We start from the raw sequence: 6,193 nt of genomic DNA, 5'->3' as shown, positions 1-6,193 counted from the left end.
ACGGGCTGCGTTTCCCTGACAACGGAATGCAAAATACAACAAAACTCACTTTGTGTGGTTTTTATACATACACAACGTGATGATGCCGATATATAAAGTCTCATTCACCTCTGTTTCTTCCTGCACCGTGATGCCCATTTCTGAACCACGTTTTGGATGAAGAAGCACTGATATTGAGTGATACAGATCAGACCAGCATGAAGCACCTCACCATCCCACACATGCTCCGTATGGCGCGGCATGTCTTTTTATGCCGAACCTGTAAATAAAGGCACTATTTGCCGTACTGTCAGAAGTGTGTGTTTGGCGCTGAAGTCCATCTTTATTACCTTCCCTGGCCCCAGAAGAATGTGTCACATCAAAGAAGATTTCCACAAGACACTCCACATATTCCGTGTAAATGGGTGATTGTGTTTGATGTTGTGAGATGCATGTAATGGTAAAATATGTTAAAACATTGTCTTGCGCTAAACCCGGGTCTCAAGTGTATTTGAGCCTGACGTGCAAAGAGCAGCAAATACTACACACACTGTTATAGTGTAAATACTGTAAATACTACACACACTGTTATAGTGTAAACACTGTAAATACTACACACACTGTTATAGTGTAAATACTACACACACTGTTATAGTGTAAATACTGTAAATACTACACACACTGTTATAGTGTAAATACTGTAAATACTACACACACTGTTATAGTGTAAATACTACACACACTGTTATAGTGTAAATACTGTAAATACTACACACACTGGTATAGTGTAAATACTACACACACTGTTATAGTGTAAATACTGTAAATACTACACACACTGTTATAGTGTAAATACTACACACACTTTTCTACATTAGACACAGACATTTTGAATTATGTCACTTTATTGCCTTTTTTAGACGCTGCCTTGAAAATAGCCGCACATGAACACATTGATCAAACCGGGTCGGGTGTGTGATGGTAAACATGCCAATCAGGTGTAAACACTTTACAAAGGCAGCGGCTGAGTGTGAGAGGAAGAAGATCCGGAGATGAAGAGGTGGAGGGCAGCTGGAGGTGACCCCTCTAAGTATTGATCAGTGTCTCAGTCATCAATAACCTGATAGAGATCACACACACACAAACACACACACACACACACACACAGATAAACACACACACACAGACAGTCTGAGGTAATTAGACCCAGTTTATCATCATTTTTAATACTCACATGTCTGACATGTTATCTAGATGTTGTATGTTGTTTATATTTGTTGTGTGTTTGTTGCGGTATTACAGTTTTTTTCGATTGCTAAACGGCAGTGGGCACAACTGGAGTCACATGTGCAAAACTCTAACTACAGTCTGCACTACCAACAGTCACCTGAGCTAAACAGTTCACATCACCTGCAAAACTCACTCCAAGCAACACAACTCTTAACACACGGTTCAAAACAGGCTCAGTGCAGCCAACACTGTGCACAAGCCTCAGTGAGAGAACACACACTGTCACTCAGAACACACTGAGAGTAAAAACACCAGCATCAAACACCAATACACAAAATACTAACTGTTCATCTTTACAGTTTGATCCATTTCAGTGACTTCATACAAAGTAATATTTTCTTCAATAAAAAGAGTGACATTCTTTCACATGATTTATTGAAATTTTTAGAACATAACAATTCTTTAAGGTAAATAAAAATTAGAAGTTTGCTTCAATAGTCTGTACTGTAATTTACAGAATTACAGTAATGAGAAAAAAAAGGTAGAAACTAAAAGTACATACTTTAATTCTAACAAATAATTGAGGGGCTAATCCTGCCTCTCTCTAGCATCAGGCCACAGGTTTTCGTCAACATCACATCTAATGTTCTCTCTTGCCATGCACCTGGGGAAGAACCTTCTGGAGTGCCTTATCCATCCCTGGCAGTCCTCTGGACTTGTGGCCTCACATCCGGCACGCATGGCTTCCAAAAGAGACATTTGGTCATGTGGGTGGTGATCAAACACTTTCCACCTCCAGGCAGAGAAAAACTCCTCTATTGGGTTGAGGAAGGGTGAATATGCAGGCAGGTACAAAACTATAAATCTGCAATGTGCTGCAAACCAATCTGTGACAGCTGCAGAGTGGTGAAAAGCAACGTTATCGCAAACTATGACAAAAACTTGGGGGTTTCTTACTGGCTCCCCCTGTTCTGCTGGCACTAGCTGAGCATAGAGCTGTTCTAGGAAAGCTATAAGCCTTTCTGTGTTGTATGAGCCAATGAGTGGTGTGTTGAGAAGCAAACCATCATTGGCCATTGCAGCACACATGGTTATATTTCCCCCCCTTTGGCCTGGAACCTCCACAGTGGCCCTTTGACCTATAACATTCCTTCCTCTGCGCCGTGTTTTGGCAAGGTTAAATCCAGCTTCATCGATAAATACAAATGAATGTGGTGTTTCCAGTGCTTCCACCTCCATTACTCTCTGAAAAACAGTAAGTGCACAGTTTACGTAACTGTAGTAATGCTAGTGGTTTTTTTACTGTAAATATTTTTACAGTAATAGCTGTGTATGTAACCTCAGACGTCTTACCTGGACATATTGGTATCTTTGCTCTTTTACCCGTTCACTGTTCCTCTCGAACGGTACAGTGTATAACTGTTTCATTGTAACTTGGTGTTTCTGTAGGACTCGAGCAATAGTTGTTGTGCTGACAGAATTAACATTTTCAAATATCTCATTATCAGCCAGCACTCTATCTTGAATCTCCCGCAGTTTTATTGCATTGTTGACAACAACCATGTCAACAATAGCATTTTCCTGCGCATCTGAAAATATTTTTGCTCTTCCTCCTGTTGGGGGCAGCCTTTGGGTCCTGTTGTAAAAATATATTTTACAGTCAAACTTACTGTAATATATATTTGTGTAAATATTCCATAATTGCAATACAAAATAAATTCCTGTAATGTTTTCATTTACTATAAGGATGTAACTCTCACCTGTTTGTATGATGGAAAATTCGCATTACAGATGCCACTGTGGATCTTTGCAGATTGGGTTGCACCCTCAACCCTGCCTCTCTCAATGAGAGACCATGGTTCACGACATGGTCTATAAGTGTAGCCCTTATTTCATCTGAAATAACAGCTCTTTGTCTTCTTTGTCTCCCTCCACAAACCCGCCCTCTCCCTGCCACCCTTCTCCCTCCACGAACCCGTCTTCCTTGTTCCATTTCCAAAATTAGTCTTTCTGAGCTTTACCTGTGTATATATATATATTTTGTGTGTGTTCACTAACAAGTCTAAAACAAGACACCTGCTTAGCCTTTCAGCTGAAATTGCAATCAGCAGTGTTTGAAAGGCACAAGGCTGAAATCTATTCCGTTTTGAATGTGTGGTTCACAGTTTTGACAGCAGTGTGTTAGCATTTGAACAAAGTGCTGTAAATCCACAGTGTTGTGCAGGTTGTGGTTAAAGTCATGGGATAAGTGTGTAGAGTTTTGAAAACTGTGTTCAAGCAATGAAAAATGAACTAGAGTTTGGTCCACATGAGCTGCTGCTGTGCAGACTGTAGTTAGAGTTTTGCACATGTAGTTCCAGTTGTGCTCACTGTCGTTTAGCAATCGAAAAAAACTGTAATGAGGAACATGTGAGTTGCGTGATGAAAATAAGTCGTCTTTGAATATCGCCGACGAGTTGGAGGACGACGGACAAGTTTACACTTCCTGTTGACATTATTGTCTCTAAACAATAACCTCTGACAGCAGAAACAGGAAGTATGTCGTCTCATCATTCCTCCCTCCTTACCCACTTCCCTCCTCTCCTCTCCTCCCTTGTCCTCTTCTTCATCCCTCCTCCCCTTCTCCTCTCTTTCCTCACCCCCTCTCCTCCCCTCCCCTGTCCTCTTCTTCATCCCTCCTTCTCCTCTCCCCTTCTCCTCTCCTCCCCTGTCCTCTTCTTCATCCCTCCTTCTCCTCTCCCCTTCTCCTCTCCTCCCCTGTCCTCTTCTTCATCCCTCCTCCCCTTCTCCTCTCTTTCCTCACCCCCTCTCCTCCCCTCCCCTGTCCTCTTCTTCATCCCTCCTTCTCCTCTCCCCTTCTCCTCTCCTCCCCTGTCCTCTTCTTCATCCCTCCTTCTCCTCTCCCCTTCTCCTCTCCTCCCCTGTCCTCTTCTTCATCCCTCCTCCCCTTCTCCTCTCCTCCTCACCCCCTCTCCTCCTCTCCCCTTCTCCTCCTCACCCCCTCTCCTCCTCTCCCCTTCTCCTCTCTCTCCATCTTTACTCACATGTTGATGGATCAGCTCCTTTTTAACCTGATGCCTATTGTTCTTCTTTTGTGGAGTTAATGACCTTCTCCCCCAGACTTGTCCGTCTAATGTGTGTGTGTCTGTGTCTGTGTGTGTGTGTGTGTGTCTGTGTGTGTGTGTGTGTGTGTCTGTGTGTCTGTGTGTGTGTGTGTGTGTGTGTCTGTGTGTGTGTGTCTGTGTGTGTGTGTGTCTGTGTGTGTGTGTCTGTGTGTGTGTGTGTGTGTGTCTGTGTGTGTGTGTGTCTGTGTGTGTGGTCTCTCAGACGTCCATCCTGTGTGTCAGGGCGGGACAGAGGCAGAGTGAAAAGAAAGAGCGAGTGAGTCAAGACGGATTGAGAGAGAGGAGAGCCTGCTGACTTTGTGTGTGTGTGTGTGTGTGTGTGTGTGTGTGTGTGTGTGTGTGTGTGTGTGTGTGTGTCTGTGTGTGTGTGTGTGTGTGTGTGTCTGTGTGTGTGTGTGTGTGTGGGGGGGGTTTAAAGGGTCAGACTAATTTGCAGCTCGTTGAATAGAAACAAGCTTCCTCTGACAGGCAGGTTGGGGGGTCGTCACTGTGTGTGTCTGTGTGTGTAGAAAGCAGCACACACTCTTCATCACACAGATTTCCAGCTTTTCCCAGCTGATAAAGATGAAATCAGAAATCCAAATATATAGTTTGTTGTCAAAGACCATCTGACGTTTGACATTTATCACAATTAAGTAGCGTGAGCAACGTTAGCTTCCTCAGTAGCATCACTGTGGCCTCCACACACAAAAACTGCCTCGTTAAGACTAATAGATTCATAATTAAGGTAAATTTATTGTTTTTCTTAATCAGAAACTAGTAACTAATACCTAGTCATTAAATTACTAAAAGTGATACATGTAGAGATGCTTATCTATATATACATCTTTTGACCACTTAGGAGTTTAAGGAAAGTCAAACGTCAAAGTAAAAACACCACCAGGGTGCAACAACGAACTGATGAAATCGCTAAAAAGTGTTGGCAATCTTTACTGAGTTTTGCAAAAATCAACTGCAAGGAGAAAAATCCATGAGGAATGCATAAACTTTACATTTAGTTGTGTTTTATGGAGCAGGAGGAATCAGCATCCAGCTGAAAGAGAACAATGTGTGGTGACATTCAGCAGCTGTAGCTTGGACATATTCTGTGACATCGTACGGTTACAGTTAAAACAGCTCATATTCTATGCAATAGAAAAATAAGAAGTCCTTGCCTACAAGTGAATGTGTTTGCTGTTGTTTTTTGTTGACAGTATTGATGGAATCTCCTCTGCCTTGAGATTGCATTATTACTTTTAGCTGAAAGTACATGGCCTAACTGATTTAATTTGAACTTAAAATAGTTCTTCTTTCAGCCTGAAATATATCATGCTCCGGAGGAGATGCATATCTTCCTAAATGAAATGAAATAGGTTCTGCCTATGCGGTTGTTGGAGGACCAGCCCAGGTCTACAGAGAAGGCTGCAGGCTACAAGGATGCAGCGTAGCAACTTTGAGGAACAGCGTGCGTCCTCCCTCCCAAAGTTCCAAGCAGAGTTTTAAGAACGTGCATCGAAGGCGATTGGTTTTAGGTCCTGCAGCCGGCTCCGGCCTCCTCGCTTCTCCCTCGAGTCTTCCAGCGGACGCAGGAAACTGAGGCAGGACTTGACCTGCGACCGGGCCTGACTCTCTGCACCGGCCGCGGCTCAACGCAATCTTCTCCAACTACAGAGTTTCCTTGGCCCTCGTAATTTGCGCCACCACATCTTAAGTATACAGTGCCTTGATAAAGTAATTTAAAAGTTAGATATATACTTTTTCCTATTTCAGAGCCCCCAAATTTAAAAAATAAGCATTAAATTGTAGAATCAAAGTGGTATTTTTGATTCTGTTTGTTCTGTTTCTTTCACGTCAAATAGTCTCTTGGAAGTTCAAGGTCT

The sequence above is a fragment of the Gasterosteus aculeatus genome, chromosome 17 (genome assembly GCF_964276395.1).
Source record: "Gasterosteus aculeatus chromosome 17, fGasAcu3.hap1.1, whole genome shotgun sequence".
NCBI classification, from domain to species: Eukaryota; Metazoa; Chordata; class Actinopteri; order Perciformes; family Gasterosteidae; genus Gasterosteus; species Gasterosteus aculeatus.
The sequence above is the reverse complement of the archived record's forward strand: the minus strand, read 5'-3'. Positions refer to the sequence as shown.